Raw genomic sequence first — 18,184 nt, 5'->3', positions numbered from 1 at the left:
GACATGCTGTTATGTTAAAAACTTGAATGTCCCTCAAAGTAAGTTGAAATTTTGAATGTGCAAGTCAAGTAAGAAAAATGCGAATTCAACTGCTTGTAATCTAGAGAACTTGCCTCACAGTGGGCAACTAATGTATTTATCAAGATGGGAAATTTTGAAGACTGAGACAGGTAAAAATTAAGTCCCTGGCAAACAGAATTGCAGTGTGCCTCTGTTAGAGTTTGTGGTCCTAAAAGCACTGAAAGTAGCATGGTAAAACTGCCCCAGTTGGACACTGGGGTGTTGTGTGGCTTCAGCATGTGGCAGAATTGCAGGTACTGTCAGGGAAGGCCCAGCAAGCTGGTTCCAGTGCCTGGAGCTGGATTTCTACAGGGGCTGCCCTGTGCTGTCTCCTGTGCTTGCTGCAGGACCCAAATGTGAGCACAGGGTGACTCAAAACCAAACCAACCAAGTTGGGACTTGTCCAACCTCAGCTTTGGGTTATGGCAGCAGTCACAGCTCTGCTCTGAGGAGAGGCACTGCTCCAGCTGAACTGCTGGTGGATCTTCCTGCTGGATCTAGGAAAAGTGGCCTGGTTTGGTTCCAGTGAAATCCCCAGCAGTGCTGCTCCCAGGAGGTTCTGCACAGCACAAAGCATTAAGAATGAACTGTGGAGGGAATCTCTGAGGTAAGCACCAGGTCATTACACAGATTCTGCTTTTCAGTTAATTTCTATATATGAAATATTACCGAAATGAAAGTATGTGTTAGAACTGACACACTGTCAAATTTTACCTGGTCATGAGGTGTGGATTAAAACCCAATAATGCTGCAGTGTGGTAAAGCTGCTATAAAAGATATTTGTTACAGTTCAAAGCCAAAAGTGACTATTGCAAAAAAGGTATAAATAATGCAAATTACTGCAGTTCTGTGGTCTCTGCCTCTTCCTCCCCTCCTTTGTAACTCTCCCAAGCATTGTCTGATGGCACATGAATTATGCACATTTTTGCTGGGCTGTGCTCATGTTTTCCAGGTAGGGGTGCAGACCTCCAACAGCTGCAGGAACGAAGCAAAGAAAGGAGGGGGTTTGTCAGCCACAAAAAGACCATGGATTTTGGAAATCCAGTACTACAAAAATAAACATTCCACCATGTCTTGTAACAAATCCTCCTTGTCTGGCTCTAGCAAACAAGGCCTTGTGACAGCAGGGCCCATTTTTGTGTCAGTCTTGTGCCCCTGTGCTGCTGGACTCCCATGGAGCAATAACATACTTTCCCCAGCCCTCCTTTCTGGGTGTTTACAGTGGAAGGTTGGTGTGTGGCCTCTACCTCTGCTGGCTTTTTCCTTTCTCCATTAAAGACACAAACCAAATCTATTGTAATTAAGTACAGCAAGCAGTAGTAATGCTCTGTACCCACACATGTCTCTGCTGAAAAGCATTTTTCCACCTGACTTTGGATGCTTCCTACTCCTATCTCTAAAATATCCTTTTGTTTCCACATGTTTTGTGTACTGTTCCATGTTCAACACAGGAAAGATGGCACAGCAGGGCCAGAGGGGGATACTCACCTTTAAACAAAAATAAATTGTAAATAAAAATGAATGAAACACATAAACATAAGACTACAGGAGCTGAACACTTGATGGCCAGTGACAGAGTTTCCAGGGCCTTCCTTTAAGTTTTGCTGGCTAATACTTCTTTGACGTGTTGGCTTTTACAATTTTCTTGCTTTTGTTGAGAGTTTCTGGGATAAGGAATGATCCCTGTTGGAAATATGGTGGAAGAAAGATTAGAAGCAAAGCTGTTGCAGAAAGCTCATGATGTGATGAAGATAATAGATATAGCAGGTTCAGGGGGCTGATAATAAGAGCCAGGTGAAATAAAAAGAAAAGAACTTAAATGGTCAGCCACGCCAACCCCATGGAAGACTTGAGGATGGGGCAGAGGGGCTGGGAAGTGCCTGGTGGGAAAGGCCCTGGGGGTGCTGGTGAACAGCAGCTGAACATGAGCCAGGTGTGCCCAGGTGGGCAAGAGGCCACTGACACCTGGCCTGTCCCAGCCAGGGTGTGGCAGCAGGACCAGGACAGTGACTGTCCCCCTGACTGGGCACTGGTGAGGCCACTCCTCCAGTGCTGGGGTCAGTTCTGGGCCCTTCAGAAAGGACATTCAGGGGCTGGAGGGAAGGGAACAGAGCTGAGAAGGGGCTGGAGCACCAGGAGAGGCTGAGGGAGCTGGGGAAGGGCTCAGCCTGGAGAAAAGGAGGCTCAGGAGGAACCTTCTGGCTCTCCCTAATTCCCTGAGGAGAGGGGGTGTGTCGGGTCTGCTCCCAAGCAACCAGTGCTAGGCCCCAGGGGAGGTTCAGGTTGGATATTAGGAAGAATTTTGGAACGGAAAAGGTTGTTAAACAGTGGAAGGCGCTGCCCAGTGAGGCGGTGGAGCCCCCATCCCTGGGGGTGTCCATTCCTGGACGTGGCACACAGCGCTCCGGGCTGGCTGAGAAGGCGGGCATCACTCCATGCCCTCAGAGCCCTTTTCCAGCCGCGGTGCCTCCGTGATTCCCCCGGGCCGAGGCGCAATCCCCGCAGGCGCCCGGCGCTCCCCCGCCCGCACGGAACTACAGCTCCCGGCCGGCACCGCTCGCCGCCCCGCCGGGGGATGCCGGGCGCCGTAGTCGCAGCCGCCTGCTGAAAGTTCCCCACGGCATCGGCGGGGGGCCCCGGCCGCAGCTCCCCGGCGTGGCTCAGCGCCGTGCCGGCCCGCGGGGAGCGGCCCGCGATGGACGTGAGGGCGGCCGCGGGGCCCGGCGCCCGCGGGGTAAGGGCGCTGCGCGGGCTGAGGGGCTGCGGGGCCGCGGGGCGAGGCCGGCGCCCGGCGCGGGGAAAGGCCGCCGCTGCACCCTCGAGCACCGCCCGGGACGGGCCCCCCGAGGCGGGGCAGGGCAGCCGGGTGTTCCCGCTGCCCTCCGGGGGCTCTCCTCCTCCTTTCCCCGGCGGTGCTGGGGCTCAGCCCGCGCTGTTCGGGGGCTCTGGGGAAGGTTGGGTGTGGGGAGGCAGCGAGGCTCGGGGGTGCTGGGGGTGTGTGGGAGCTTTCCCTGCTCTCTGCCCGGCCTCTCCTCGGCTCCATTGCCGGGTCCAGGCGGTGCTGGGGATGTTTTGGTACCCACACCTCTGCCCCAGAGATGGTTCCTGCTGTGCCCTTCTCCCCGAGCTCACCTGCACCTGCTCCAGCTCTGAATGGAACTGAAACGGCTCCAAATCCTCCTGCTTTGGTCTCTGAGAGAGCAAATTTGGAGGGTGATAATCCCCGAAGGGTTCAAATCTTTGCATCCGTGCCTTGGTCCGGCCATCCCCGGTACGCTCTGAGGTTTGAGGATTTCATTCACAGACTAGGGCAGGGCCATAAATATTCACCGTGACTTCTTCACATGGTCTAAGCAGCTCAAACCCCCTCTGCCCCAGTCCCAGGATACTTTTTGGGGAAAGTGAGGGCTGGAAAGCCAAATCTTCAATGTTCAGGAGCTGGGGTGGACACAGGAACCAAAACAATATTGAGCACGTGCTGCTTTTCTTGGTGCTGGCACCAGCCAGGCTCCTGGGGATGTTCAGACTTCACAACATCCAGGCCCCAATTCTGGTCCTCGGCATCCTCACACTCTCCTGTCATAACATGTGTAAAGAAGTTCTCCACTCAGTTTTCACTTAAAATTTTCAGCATCACCTCTGATAAATGATTCTTAATTCAGCCCTAATGCAGTATAAAATAGAAAATTCCATTTTAGTTCATTTTTCATTTTTGTTCCTCGTTCTAATGATAATTTTTCATTAAGCATCTAATCACATCCTAGCATTTCTCATCAGCAAGGCTCAAGGTGCTTTACAAAAGAGGGAAAAATATGATTACTCCAATTATCCTTATTAAGGCTTAGGTGTTGGGCAGCTTTGCAGATAATATAGGCCATAAGTAATTAAAAGTACAATCTAATTAGAAAGGAGAAATCCCTAGTTGTGAACTGAAGTGCCACACTGAAGAAGGCAGTGTCAAAAGGTGTGGCCTTGTAACCCAATCTCCCTGATCAGAACAGTATCCCATTAACCCACAAATCTCCCCTCTCCTGACCTGTCTGCCCCAAGGACAGGTAATTCCATGTGCAGGATCCAAGGGAGGGAGTCTTAGTGACCAAAAGCAGCCTGGGGAATGTTCTATTGAAGTTCCTTGGCGTTTGAATAAAGGTCTTGTGTTTACCAAAATATCCAGCCTGAGCTGAGCAGGGTTGGGATAGAACTGATGAAGTATTTTAGAAGAAATAGGGTTCAGAAATCAGAAGCATTGCTCAAACTTGAGTCCAGAAGGTACCAAAAAAATGCTGTGGCATGGATCCAGTTCATCCACAACCTAAACAGAATTCTGACCTGAAACTTGCTCTGAGCTCCTTGTCAAATTTCATCAAAGCTGGACATGGGCTTTCCTGTTTGGGAATTTAGTTTGCTTGTGCTAAACTGGGTCTGTGTATCCCAACACCTGCTTGTCCTGCTGGGGGCTGGCTACATCAGGATCACTGTTTATCCACATAATTCAGCAGCAGGACTGCGTGGATTAAATCCTTGTTCTCATTCCAAGTACCTGCTGTCACATCTGAGTTATTCTGTGGGAATGTTTTTGCTCTGATCTCTGGTTACCCAGCGCTCAGCGATGACCTAATTGCAACCTTCTCGTTAGGCAGGGAAATTTCTGAGCTTGGCTTTGCAGTTCACCTTCTCAGCAAGTAAATCTCTGCTCTGTAACACCATCTACCATCACTTTAGCCCAGTGTTCATGAGGGATCATGAGGCTGATGAGGGCAGTGTGAGTCTCTACAACAGCTTCTTCCACTGTACCATTGCAGTGTCTAACTCAGAGCAGGTGTACTCCATGCTGTCAGTGAAAATTCCTGACTCTGCTCATCTCTAGCAGCTTTTTCACCACTAAAGGAACTGCACCTGTGTTAGTCTGGTGTTGTGTAATTTCCTTGTGAGTTGGTGATATAAGAGCAGCTACAAATACAGCTGAAAAAGCCCAGACTGCCTTTCTGCCTCAGCCTGATGGGGTTTAATCTTGGCCAAACTGGTGTAATTTTCAAATGTAACTCGAAGGGATGCTGATTGCAAGTTACATTAAAATGAGTCCCAAAGTCCCTTAGGGTCTTGTACAGACCTGTATCTTATATATCTCTGCTGTAATTTCTTAATTTGTATCATCTAAGTCCCTCTCATTGGCATGGCTGGAGCTCCCAGGAATGCTGGTGGTACTGAGAGTGTGGCATGGCACGGGAGGACCTGCAGAAATGAGGAAGCTGGGAGTGCAGACATTTTGAATGAAACCACCACCAAGGTTGTAGGAGATGATGGGTTCCCTAAGAACATTCTCATGTGCTGCTTAGAATGCTTAGAAGAGGGAGAAGAGACTAACTTTCCTGGAATGAAGCCTTTGGTTTCTTCCCTTATTCCCACATTTGTAGAGCACTCACGTCTTTCTTTCCCTTACCCCAGGAGACATTCCCATTTCTTTTCATTTACCAGTGTTTGGAAGGAGATGATGAGGCAACTGTTGGACTCCCTTCTTAATTTAATCTGTGGGAAGCTCCACATAAATCCCTGAATTTCCCAGTCCTGACAGAAGGAGGTGTTTGTGGAGTTGAACACAAGGTGGAGGTTCCTGCACAGGGAGGGTTTGATGCTGTCCCAGTCCCGAGCCTGTGACTCTTAATGCTGCCTTGCTTTGAAGTCTGAAGCTCAGGAGTCTGCATTAATGATCAAGGGGCAGAGCTGAATACAGAATTCCTATGGCACAAAGGTAAAGGTGTGGGTAGGAATGTGGGAAGAGAATATTTAAGAGCAGTCTGGCATGTATAGTTAATAATATTAAAAAAGTAATCATGCTAATTTCCTATAGGTGCTCAGGTTCTCAAGGCTTTGAGCATCTTCTCATCCCTTGTAGATCACTGGTCTCTGGCTGGATCTTGTCATGTCCACAATATTAAATTCCTTGAAGAGTAGAAAACTTCAGGTTTGAAAACCCGGGTGCTTCTCTGCAGTGGGAAACTTGCTCTGCCCCCTTAGGCAGGAATGTCTGTTCCTCATGCAGTGTTTCAGAGCTGTGCTTGGCATTTGGCTGTCACTCTGTCCCACTCTGCCAAGTGTCAGTGATCCCTGAATGCTTAAAAAGTTCCTTGGGACTCTCAGCAGATGTGAAGCTCTTCTAAATTTGAGGTTTGTCAGGAGCAGAACATGTTTGAGCAATTATTCCTGACTTTGACTTACAACTGTGTTAAAATTCACTTATTTTTACCACAGAGTGTGTTCTTTTTAGGGCTCTGAGCTGTTTCTCTAATTCAGGAGTTGTTCTTCCCAATTTTTACTTTATAAAGGAAAATAGTCAAAAGGGCTGTGTATCTATGTGCACACATAATATACAGATATATACAGCATTATGAATTATCGTGTATTTTTTTTTGTCAACACAGGATTTCTGTATTTATTACCATAGTGTAAATGAATATTAATGGAGGTGCCTGAGGTTTTTGGGTCAGCTGTGTCAGGTAAAAATTTGATCCAAATCCCAGGAGAAAAGCCCCACCTCTGGCATTGCATTCCCTCCTTGCCCCCAGGGAATTAAAAAGACAAAATATTTTAAGCCACTGAACATGCACTGAGCTTTAGTTCTTTAGCTAAGAAGGAGTAGGATGTCTTTCCTCAGCTACATTCAAAACTGAAGAACAAAAAGCTACCTTGAAAAATGGCCTTTGGGAAGCAGATGGCAGAAGCCAAGAAACTTGAGCTCTTTGCTAATGAATACTCTGTCCTTAACATTGTCTCTTTTGTTTCCCACACTTCCATGAGCTGCACACGGGTTCCATTTGCCAGTTTTTAACCCTTCTTCCTGGTGCCTGATCCGAGCACAGTTTGGGAGCTGGGACAGCTGGCACTGAGGTGCTTGGCTTGGGTTTAATTTTGCTGCCTCTTTGTCCCTGTGCAAGCTCTGGCTCAGGTGTGTCAGGCAATCCAGGAGACACAGCTTGGGTGCATCCTGGGGAGAGAGAATCAGAGCTTTTCCAGCTTCCTAGCAAAGGGTGGAACAGAGACAGGGCTGGGAGCAGGTTTGCTTTGATGAGAACACAGCAGAATTCCCATTGGGGAAGGTGTTGGAATTGTGCTAGGACTTTTTTAAGGAGAGCTGTTTTTTTTGGCATAGCCCAAAAATTGATGGAAAGTCAGGGTGGAGCCAAGGGATTTGGCATCATGGGAATTTCTCACACCAGCTTGTCTTTGTGTGGCAGCACCACAGAAGAGCTTTCTGCTGAGAGAAGCATTCACATCAAATGTTTATTTGAGACAGTGAAATTTATTCCAGTGAGTGATGACTGCCCAGAGTGAATGCAGTTCTTAGTAATGACTGCATTGTTTCCAAAAGCATAGCTAGCTCCTGGAGTTGCTGTTTGCCAAATTGTTAGGGATCTAATTGATCATCAATTTAAAACAAAAATGGCATTTCATATCAAGTGCACATAATGCACTTTCATCCTTCATTCTTCTCTTGATAACTGTTGAAGAAAGATGACCAGCAGAGAGTGCTGGTGCTCTTCTAGAGTGTGGCAGCAGCTTCTGAAATTAAATGTAAAAATCTAATCAGACTTTGTTCCATAATTCTATTTTTAGTTTTTCATTTGCATGAAAATGAAATGTTAATCAATTACCTGTAACTTGATATCTTGTTCTCTCTAATTATCAGTCTTTTTGGAGCTTACTACAGGGGAAAGACTGTTTTTAGAAGCACATCTATGTCTTCATAAAAATTCTAATTGACACTTTTTGAAGCAGTTATTTAAGAGAAATTAGTCTATTTTGTTTCAATATGTATTTTGTACCTAACATTTTTTTTCTCCTTTAATTTCTTTTCTTCAGTTCATCTTCAGAATTCAGTACAGCTTCTCTGTAGCAGGGGAAGATGGTTCTACTCCTGCAATTAGCAGAGCTTTAGCATGCCCATGGCACTCAGTGTTTCACTGAGACCATGCCTTTACCCTTCCCAGGGAATGCAAGGTTCTGTTGGTTGGGCCTCTTTCATTTCTCACTTCTGAGTCTGCTTCTGACATCAGCATTAAAAATGAGTTGCAAGGCCTTTAAATCAAAGATCACCCCCTGTCCCCCATCCCTGTGGTATTTATCAATACAGCTGCACCAGTTTAAGGCCTGAAGGCTTTGAACAGGTTGGGCCTTTTTGTATCAAATCAGCCATGGTTGTCCCCTCTTAGGCTTTATGGTCATTGAAATACCAGGATTAGCAAGTCTGGTTTTTGCTGCAGAACCTGCTGTACATCTTGTTCACTTGTAATTTCACACAATCTTTAGTCCTTGAGAGCAAACAAATACTGTGCTGAAGTTCAGTGCCTCCGTGCCTTACTCTTACAGTTCACTCTGGTCCAAATCCACTGGAAGCTGAGGGAATCTTTCAGTTAATTCCAGCAGATTTTAAAGACACATCTGTTTTTAAAGAGACTTGAGAGGTTAGAGTGCAGAGAAGCAAGAGAGTGGCCAACTTTCCTATATCAAAATTGTTAACGTGTAATAGACATCAGTTAAAGGCTTACAGGTCCATCTTTGGGAGAAGAGTGTTTTGTGAGAAAATCACTTTGTCCAGACTAACCTTATTTTGCCCAAACTACATTTAACTGTAGGGCACTGAGGTGTGAATGCATTTAGGGCAAAGCTGAAACATTTGTTTTTCCATAGTTGGCAGTTGTTTACCACTCTCCTGGATACACAGCTCTCTTCTGCAGTTCTGCACAGAGAGGGGCCAAGGTTCAGCAGTTAGAATAATTCTCCTTACAGGTGGTACCTGATCAATCACCTCAGGGGTGACATGTCACTGCTGACCTCTATATTACATTTCACTGTGGTAAGCTGTTCCTTTTCTCCCCCTTCCTTGCAGGTCTTTTCTTCACCCCAGGAACCACGCTGCACTTGAGTTACAATCCATTAGAGTCACCTCCCAGACTGACAGACTTTTAAAACTCTTCACACGCAGCAGCATGAAAAATCTTAGCTGAGCTGGGGCTGTGTTAGAGTGTAAATCACAGTAGAGACAGGACATGAAGTTGGCTTTGCAGAGGTTTCTATATCAGTTACTTCCCTCCCAGAAGTTATGTGGTCATCAAAGTTTTCTTGTGTAGAATTGATAAAAGAGACAGCAGTTACTTAGTGAAGGCCAGAGGAATAAGTAGTGTGTAACTGTTCCTGCTTGTGTCTTTTGAGAAGTAGAATTTTTCTAACAATTCCATGCATGTCATGGTAATTTCTGGTGCTCTTGGCCTGTGAATAGCTGTTCTTGCCAAAAAAACCTCATGTAATTCTTGACTCAATCTCTCATCTGTCTGATTCTGTTTCCCTTCAGAAATTATAGTTGCTCTCCAGCTGTACCCAGCAGCAGGACCCGAGGGCATCTTTCAGGCCTTGATTGCTGGATGTGGCAGCAATACCAAATCCTCTGCATGTGTTTTAAAGATGGCCATGGCCACCCTGAAGGTGCTGGGTGCTGAATCCAGGTGGTCAAACAGCAGCAAAAGCTGCAGTGCTGCATGTCCGAGCTCACTGTGCATGTGGGCAGCAAGGCAGGGCTCGTGCAAGTGCAGACTGAACTCCCAGCCTGGCTTTGGACCAACCACTCGACCTTCTGGTACCTTGGTGCTTTCTCCACACATTTCTTATGATTTTTAAAAGATTTTGAATTTTTTTAGTCTTATTTTGCTCTGTATTCCCAAATGTGTTGGTTCACTTGCTTGCTTTTCTTCGATGAGGATCTGTCAAACTGACCTGGCAGTGTCCAAGGCCAGGTTGGATGGAGCTTGGAGCAACCTGGGATAGTGGAAGGGGCAGCAAGGCAGAGGGTGGAATGAGATGAGCTTTAAGGTCCCTTCCAACCCAAACCTTTCTGGGATTCTGACTGACTTCTATGACAAGAAATACACTCTCCCTTTTCAGAAATTCCTGTTCCTTGTTCCTGCTCACATTCCTGGCCAACATGCTCAGCTCCTCTTCTTAGATTTTTACTGTTCTTTTGTATTACTGTCTGTTTACTGTAGGGTCATTCTTTTGCCCAATAATGTATTTTATAGACAAAGACCTCCTCACTTTGGTGGGGATGTTCTGTCTGGCCCCAAGAACTAAATGCCACTTCTAAGCCCCGATAATGCTTTATAGAAGAAAAGCAAGAAAAGAAGAAAAAGGAAAGAAGAAAAGCTCTGTTAAACTGGCCTGAGATCAGAGATGCACAGAAATGAATTCAAGCCCCTGTGCACTGTGCTGAGTGGATGCTGAGCTGAGCTGTGTCTGTACAGGAGGGATAATATCAGCAGCTTCCTGAGCTCCAGCTGCTGGCGGACAAAGGGCAGCAGAGTTACAGCCATTCCTGGAGGGAGGAACTTTAAGATGGAGGAATTTTAAAGAATGTGAAGGACAACCTCTCAAAAAATTGGAGGTGGAGCAACTCCAGGTTTTCCTGAGCCCGAGATTTATTCTCCTGCTTTGAGTTAGTTGCCGTTGTAGCGCTTATCTTTTGTGTGTTTTAGCACAACCACCGTGACCTTTGTGTGATTGCATAAATTGGCCCGAGCACGCTGGAACAGTTATTAGGAACCCCTTTCTTGTGTTGTTTCCTGAATTCCCACATTGTGGCGTGATGTGTGTATGGAAACTGCTCGCTTCCTCCGCTGGCAGCCATTCAGATGTGTGCTGGAGCTCCTGAGCACCGGCCTGGGCGGGGAGCTGGGTGAAGGGAGGATACAGGGGGAGAGTGTTTTAAGGAAGAGAGTTTGGATTTCATGCAGCTTTGTTCTTTTGCAGTCCCGATAAGGCTGGTATCTCCAGTTGTGTGGGTTGAACATGAGCAGTGCTCCTGGAATAGGCAGCAGAGGAGCCCAGGTTAACGCGCCTCGGGCAAGGCTCCTTGCTCCCCAGTGCCTGCATGAAGCAATAGTTGTGCTTTCCTGATGACTCTGCCTCCTCTCTTTACTCCCATATTTTCTTTGAGCATGTGGGAGGGAGACAGGATGTGTGACTGAAGCACAGTTTATAACTTTTTCCCTCGCTCTAGCTGTGCATTTCCCTTAGAACACTGCCCCACACCATCCAGCAAATGTGGCCTTCAGTAGCTGCTTCTCCTTTTTCTTTTTCCTTTGGCGTTTCAAACTGTAAGGTTATGGGATGTTAATGAACTGTTTACATGTGTTTCTGCATTTCTTCCATTAAAACATTCCAGTGAATGAATGCTGGTTATGAGGGGGGAAGAATAGATGTTTATAGATGCTGCATTTGGGATTTCTGTAATTCAACTTCCTGAATTTTTGTCCAAGTCTTTCTTTTCAATGTTAAGAGTTGGGAATGTTGGAAAGGATTTATTTGCTCAGAGTGATTCAAAGATAAATGGCTGAATCATGCCATTTCTCCTCACATGAAGGCCTAATTTCACAGTGCAAGGATTTGACATGTGGCCAGTTTTTGCACTTTCAGGGGTTTTTTTGGAAACTGGTGGCATCTTAGGCCCAAACCTCACCAAACTGGTACTCCTTAGTGGGCTTCATATTTGCATGATCAGGCCTTTATGTATTAACTCAGCTGTGGACACACCGTGACAGCTGCATTCAGTTTTTTGTTTTGCTCTTTTTTTGCAATGACAAGGTAATGACCAGGAGCCAAGTGGAGGCTGTCACTGGGAGATTGTCCTCCTCAGGAGTTCAGGACAGGAATGGCCTTGCTGGGGGAGGATTCCAGTGCTCCCTATGCAAAAGCTGGAGGAGGAGGTGGATTGTGAGAAAGGCAGGGTAGGATTGTTTGTACACAAATAAGTGGCTACTGAAGGACCAGTTCTTTATCTCTTGGCCTTGTTTGGACTGGGGATTTGCCCTGATTACAGGGACTGGTGAGAAGCTGGTGTTGCTTGGCCCATTTCAGAACAAGAGCTTTGCCTCTCTGATGCAAAGAGTGGTTCCACTGCAGAGCTGACTGTGTTACTGCCATTACTAATTCTCTGTTAGATCTTCCAAAATGAGACTGCCTTAAGTCTTTCTTTTTAGCTGCATTTTGGGATCCTTTTACAGGCTTTTGAATGGGGCCACAGGCACAAAGGTGATGTGTCCATGCTTTGCTGTAAAGGTTGTGGAATGTTTAAAGCTAAACAGTTTTAGGAGTTGAAATTCCACACTGTGATTCTAGGCACTAAAGCCTTCAGCAAAAGCCACCCCTGAATGTGGCCACCATCTATTATCATGTGATACAATGCTGAAACACAGCAAAATCTGAGTTGTATCTGGGGACAGGAAAAATGTCTTCTATCTTTCTACACTGACCATTATTTCCAGCTGTGGCAGAGTGGTAGAGGTCTGTGAATATTTCCTATTAGGATATCCTAAGCTTTGGAAGATCATATGATGTAAATTTTGGTTTCTAGCAGAACATTATGTACAGGGATCTCCTTTAATACCCTGCCTATATGCAGTTAGTCATGATCAGTCCTTGCCTCACTTTCATTTATTTTCAGCATTTGGCCAGCAAAAAAGGGGGTGGGTCCTGGGCTGGTGTACAGTGTTATAAACCCATTTCAGTCCAGTGGGTTGGCAGGTTGGTTTTGATGGGGCTTCCACAGCTGCCCAGGTGGCTCCTCCTGCAGAGGGACCAGGGCTGTCCTGGGGGGCACCGGGCACAGCATCACCAGCCAGGCCAGGGACAGGATCGTCCTGCTGTGCTCTGCACTGGGATGTTCTCCCCTCCAATGCTTGAGCAGCTTTGGGCACCACAATATAAAAAAGATATTTAGCTTTTAGAAGAGTGCACAAAGCAGGCCACGAGGATGGAGAAAGGTCTAGATGGAAATTCTTATGAGGAGAGTCTGAGGTCACTTGGTGTGTTCAGCCTGGAGGAGACCTCACTGTGGTCTCCAGCATCCTCCCTCGGGGCAGTGGAGGGGCGGCTCGGATCCTTTTCTGTGACAGGGACAGGAGCCAAGGGAACGGCTGGAGCTGTGACAGAGGAGGCTTAGGTTGGGTATTTGGGCTATATATTCTTCCCCCGGTGGGTGCTGGGGCACTGAAAAGGCTCCCCAGGGAACGGGCACAGCCCCAAGGCTGCCGGAGCTCCAGGAGCACTTGGACACCGCTCCGGGGCACAGGGCGGGGTTGTTGGGGTGCGTGTGCAGGGCCAGGACCCGCAGCGGCTGCTCCCCGCGCCGGGGCCGGTCCGTGTGTGTCGGTGTGTCGGTGTGTCCGCACACAATAGCGGCGGGCGGAGCGGAGCGGGGCGGGGGCGGTGCCGCGGGCGGGGCGGGCCCGGGGGCGGCGGCGCTTCCTGCCCGCCCCGGCCCAGCGCGTCCCGCGGGCCGCCCGCGCCCACAGCAGCGGAAGGAGCGAGCCGAGGGAGCCGAGCCGCCCGTGCCGCCCGTGCCGTCCGCTCCGCCGAGCCCGCCCGGTGCCCCGGTAACCGCGCTCAGGTAACCGCGGAGCAGCAGCGAGCCCAGCCCAGCCCAGCCCAGGCGGGCGCGATGCCTCGGGCCGCCCTTCGCTGCCGGGGCCGCGGGCGCTGCGACTGCCCCGGGCGGCGCTGCCACTGACAGCCCAGCTGCCACCGCCGGGACGCGGACTTTCGCCTCTTTGTGTTTATTCTGCCGCTCTCGAGGTACCGCTATCCTCCTCCTCCTCCCAGCGACCGCGGGCAGGTCCTGGCTGACTCTGGGATTGTTTTTTTTTTTTGCCTCCTTCCAGCTCGATTGCCTGTTCTGAAAGTATATTTATTTTTAATAAAAGAAAAAGTCGAGCCACAAAGCCAGTTCGTAGCACATTCCCCGTTCTGTGGAGTCCGGTTTATTTCTGCGGTTTAAAAAAGTTTACTCCCCCTCCTCCAGTTTTATTGACACTGAGGATGAAGAAGGATTTGCAAATGAAAGCGCCTTGAAATACAGCATCTTTTGGAGAGAGCTCTGCAGTTCTCCAGCCCGTTAAATCTCGAATTCCACCCTTTGCCCCTGCTGAATCCACTGTTCTGCCCTTTACTCTCTGGGGTAAAAAACCAAACAACAACAACAAAAACCCGAGGGGAGAAAGAATACCTTTGGCAGCAGGGAAGCTTTGTGTGACTGACCCAACGAGCTACAAGTGTCCAGTTTCTGAAAAGAAGAAAACCCTTTTGTCTTCAGCAGATCAGTAGGTAAGAGATGTGCTCATGCTGCAAGGGACTCTGCATTCTTTCTTCAGCCTTAACCTGGGAGTTAGACTGGCTCTCTGCTCTGTCAGCTTTTGTCCATCACTTCTGTCTCCTGTAAAGTTTACTTTTCATCCTGTGAAATTTTTGCAAAAAAAATGCTCATCCGCCTATTTCACCAGTGATGGTAAATTGCCAAAATGAATAGTGATGTACTTGTGTGTAATTGGATTGAGTAAAACTCGGTGGAAGTCGCTGAAGTGGGATTGTATCAGGCTGTGTTTGAAAGCAGCCGTTTCTTGTGGTACTCTTTTCTTTTTAGAAAATAATTGTGGTCATTGTGCTTGTAATCCACGTGTTGAGATTGTCTTTGCTGGTCGTGCTGCACAGAGGAGCATGTATGTGCATTCATGTATCACACGTGCTAACAGGGCTGCCACGATCGGCTGATTCCTTGTTTCACACTGGAATTTGTTTTACATTAAGTGCTTTACTGCTGTGTCACAAGGTGTAAAAGTGTTGCACCCATAATTAACCCGCCTTAACAGATTATTGAACATGGTCAGGAGCACCATTGGCACTGTGCAGATTGAATATGAGGGGATGTTTTCTTTGGTTTGAGATTTTTTTTTCCCCCAAGTAAGACTGAAAACGCAGCAGGGACATGTGCACATAATAACTGGATGGAGGCCCAGTCTCTGTGCAGGGAAACATATTTTGCAGAATACTCCTTTCTGCAGGGGCCAAGTGCTGAGTGTGTCCTGGTTTACAAGTGAGAATACCACAGTGAATGTCTCATTCTCCTTCTCCCCCAGCTCTGTACCCACATTCCTCCTTCCCCTCCTTCCTTCTTTGCTACCAGCCGTTTCTGCAAGGGAAGGACCCTTGGAATTTTGTGTGGCTGGTAGTGGGACTGCTTGTATCAGGGAAGATTGCATTGTTCCTTGGGGAATCACACAGCATCCCCCAGCAGGAGGAACTGCCTGTTCATGTGGTGAAACCAGCCTTGACACTGAGCTCTTCCCCACTGCGTGGGTTTTTCCTGTGGATGATACAGGAAATACTGCATATTGCTCTGTCCTGCTCCCTGCTCCTCTTTCTTTTCTAAGTTTTTTTTCTCCCTTCCTCTTCTCTGGAGGGATTTCTGTGGGAAAAGAAAATGGAATAGGTGGGGTAGCAAGTCAGTGTGCTCTGAGCTGCTGGACCCTTGGAGAACTGGGGGTGCCTCAGTCTCTGCTGAGCTGGGGCACCTTGTGAGGGGACTGGGGCAGATGACTGGCCAGGATCCGTCCTGGGCCAGAGGACAGGGTCTTGCTTTTGGCTGCTGTCTCACATTTTTCTCCTTGACTGTTTCAGGGCACTTTTCGTAGCCTCTTCTACCAGGTCAGGGTGGGAACACAAGGGCTGTGTTCTCGAGCTTTCCCTACGCCCTTGTGCTGCTCCCGTGTGAGTGATGGGCAACATCACGTTGGTTTTTCAGGGCTGCTGTGAAAACATGAATCCTACCATCAGCACCATGACCCTGTTAAATCTCTGGGTCAGACTTTCACCAGGGTTACCTCAGTGACTGCTCCTCTGAGGGAGCAGGGTCATGAGTTGACCCTGGAAAAATTTGTGCCGTAGTTGAAGTTGCAGGTTCATCTGGGACACCTGGTCCCCTTCTCTTTTACTTCCAGGACACTTTTTTGCAACATAACCCCATCCTTTACAGATTCCTGGGAACCATAAAGATAACATAGAATGATTTATTTTTCTTGAGGAAGGGGTGGGATTTCCAGATGGAGGGAATGGAGTGCCTGTTCATCCCACAAGCTCTTTGCATTTTGGGTTTGGATTTACAGGCAGTGCTGGCTGCCCTGGGGAGGGGACTGGAGGCAGAAGGGAACTGAGCAGTGTGGAGTGGGTAGAATGGGCCATGTGGTGGGACATGGGGCTGGAGTTTGCCATGACATTTAATTTAAATTGTGCTGGCTGGTTTAAATGTGCTGATAACATGGTTCATCATCCTACCTGTTCCTGGTGACACACAACATCGGATTGTGCCATAAACGTGGGACAACCAAAGCATTCCCCTTTCCCAAAGCACACTTTGGACTAAGGCTTTGTAGCAGAGAATGCCACAGCTGGGCCACAAGGTTTTCATATGCCTGTGATACAAACATATAAAAATTCTCTGTGGCCTCTCTAATACAGCTCAAAGGGCAGCTGATTTAGACGTGCCTGAGTGTTGAGGTCAGGAGATCACATTCCATAGGTTACTAGATGAAAGTGCTTCAAGAGGGCATAGCATAAATATTTGATTCATATAGAAGGGATTGGTGCAAATCCTTTTTGTTCCTTCCCCAAAGATGTTCTGGAGGAAAAGCACTGTTAGGAGAAAAAAAAAAAAAATTAAAACACCAAACCCACGGAACAACTGAAAACTTGTAACTTCTTTGTGCTAGAGGAAGTTGAATGGTAACATAGTGTATTATTGCTGAATTCCACTAAAATTCTCGTGGGATACACGTCTTGGAGAACCCTGAAGGGAACTAATGTTTTTAAGTGTAAAATGACTCATAATGCATGGGCTCTTGAGGTTGGATTTAACATTGTATGCAAACATTGCCAGCTGGTGGGGATCTTTTGGGATAAATAAGAACTATATTTGTACAAGAAGGCTTGAATGATGCATTTCAGATGCATCCTGATTAGCATAAGCCATTCACTTTGCAAAAGAATAGCCAGAATCCCAGAAGTGGAGATAATTTAATAGTTCTCTTGTTCTCTTTAGTTTGTCTTGCATCAGCAGACTGACCAATCTTTTTGTTTGTTTAGAAATAAGGTTCCATTGCTTTGCTAACTCATTTTCCTAACCATGACAGTGAAGTTGAGAATTTGCAACCCCCAAGTTCTCAGAGCATAAATGCTTCTCCCTCTTCTAGCCCTTCCTTTTGTTTCCAGTTGAGTGTAATGTGATTTATATTTTTTTTGGTGGTTATTTTGATAGAACAACTTGCACCATTTAATTCTTGCTGGGGTCCAGCACAATGATGCCTTGCTCCATGGCTGGGGCTCACTGTCACTGCGATGAACAAACAGCTCAAGTAAAATTTGAGCTCATTAAAGCTTAATTTTCTTAATGTGGAGCAAAATCTGAGCTTGGTTTAGATTGCTGTGGTAATGTATACACAGGAATAGGTCTTCAATTTTAGAATTATCAACAGTCTAAGAGTGTGTTAATGTATAAATACTTCTGGCAGTGAAAGAATTTGTCTGTTTATACCCCTTGTGGGGCAGAGCTTCTTGTGAACTTCTTGTTTCATTCTTACTAGTGGCTTTTAAAGAGCTGCAGAGCTCTGACCTGCAGGGAAGACAAAACACAATATAATAAAGTTCTTACATGTTCAGAGGATGCATTAAGCTAAGATGTGGCTCCAAACACCTTAAATGATGAGATTCTCTGTTTAGTGCAGAATATGTTGTGTGCTAGGTTCTGTTGTGAATTAAAAAGAAAACTGTGACCTTGTTCTTGGCAACAGATACTTGGATTAATGGATGTTCCCACTTTGGGCTGAAGTGTAAATGCTTTCAGAATAAAGTAAGATGCCTGTTTTCCTCCATCTGGCTGTTGTTGCACATTCCCACATTTCAAGGTATTTTCAGACACTCACTTTAGAAGAAGTCCTCTCAAAGGGTTCCTAATCAAGGCAGCCTTATGGATTTTTTTTTCCTCCTTGCTCTTGTGGACGATATAGTGGGAGTGGAATGTCCTTGGTTGCCAATGTTTGCTGCGAGGTATCCCCCTTCCATGGAGACCAAGTGTTTATAAAAGTGTGAGAACAGCCATTCTTGGGGGTTGCCAATGAGGTCCAGGGCTCTCTTTCTCCTCTTCTGTCCACTGAAATACAAGAGAGGACTTGGTTCCTCATAGAAGTGTTCCAAACTGCCTGTTGCTGGGCTTATACACTTGCAGGAAGCACTAGAGGATTTGTCAAAGTGATTT

The 18,184-nt window shown here is 47.1% G+C and overlaps 1 protein-coding gene across 2 annotated transcripts in view; it reads left to right on the top strand.

Annotated features, from left to right (window-relative positions):
- The first annotated feature begins 2,739 nt into the window (after positions 1 to 2,739).
- Positions 2,740 to 18,184, top strand: part of AMOT (angiomotin) — a 59,519-nt gene continuing 44,074 nt past the window's right edge. Inside the window, exon 1 of one of the 2 annotated variants that reach the window (XM_033072297.2) lies at positions 2,740 to 2,794. The gene's annotated coding sequence lies outside the window, so the exon portion shown is untranslated. Of the gene's footprint in view, positions 2,795 to 13,558; positions 14,206 to 18,184 lie in introns of those variants that run through there. The other variant, XM_033072296.2, reaches the window with a different exon arrangement.

This window comes from Catharus ustulatus, chromosome 14 (assembly GCF_009819885.2).
Source record: "Catharus ustulatus isolate bCatUst1 chromosome 14, bCatUst1.pri.v2, whole genome shotgun sequence".
NCBI lineage: Eukaryota > Metazoa > Chordata > Aves > Passeriformes > Turdidae > Catharus > Catharus ustulatus.
The sequence above is the reverse complement of the archived record's forward strand: the minus strand, read 5'-3'. Positions and strand labels throughout refer to the sequence as shown.